The following is a 581-nucleotide window of genomic DNA, read 5'->3' on the forward strand; positions in this document are numbered from 1 at the left end:
TTCTCTCTTTCTCTCTCTCTTTCTTTTTTTCTCTTTCTTCTTTTTGAGAGACAGGATTTCCCTATGTTGCTAAGGCTGATCTTGGGCTCCTGAGCTCTAGTGATCCTCCCACCGCGGCCTCCCAAAGAGCTGGAATTACAGGTGTGAGCTGCCAAGGTCCGCCAATCCCAGCAATTTGAGAGGGTGAGGCGGGTAGATTATCCGAGATCAGGAGTTTGAAGTCAGCTTGGGCAACAGCGAGATCCCATCTCTATAAAATGTATTATTTAAAAAAAAAAAGATAGCCGGGCGCGGTGGCTCAAGCCTGTAATCCCAGCACTTTGGGAGGCCGAGGCGGGTGGATCACGAGGTCAAGAGATCGAGACCATCCTGGTCAACATGGTGAAACCCCGTCTCTACTAAAACTACAAAAAATCAGCTGGGCGTGGTGGCGCGTGCCTGTAATCCCAGCTACTCAGGAGGCTGAGGCAGGAGAATTGCCTGAACCCAGGAGGCGGAGGTTGCGGTGAGCCTAGATCGTGCCATTGCACTCCAGCCTGGGTAACAAGAGTGAAACTCTGTCTCAAAAAAAAAAAAAAAAG

Source organism: Sapajus apella, unplaced genomic scaffold (assembly GCF_009761245.1).
Source record: "Sapajus apella isolate SASKATOON/1434 unplaced genomic scaffold, GSC_monkey_1.0 scaffold68, whole genome shotgun sequence".
Classification (NCBI taxonomy): domain Eukaryota; kingdom Metazoa; phylum Chordata; class Mammalia; order Primates; family Cebidae; genus Sapajus; species Sapajus apella.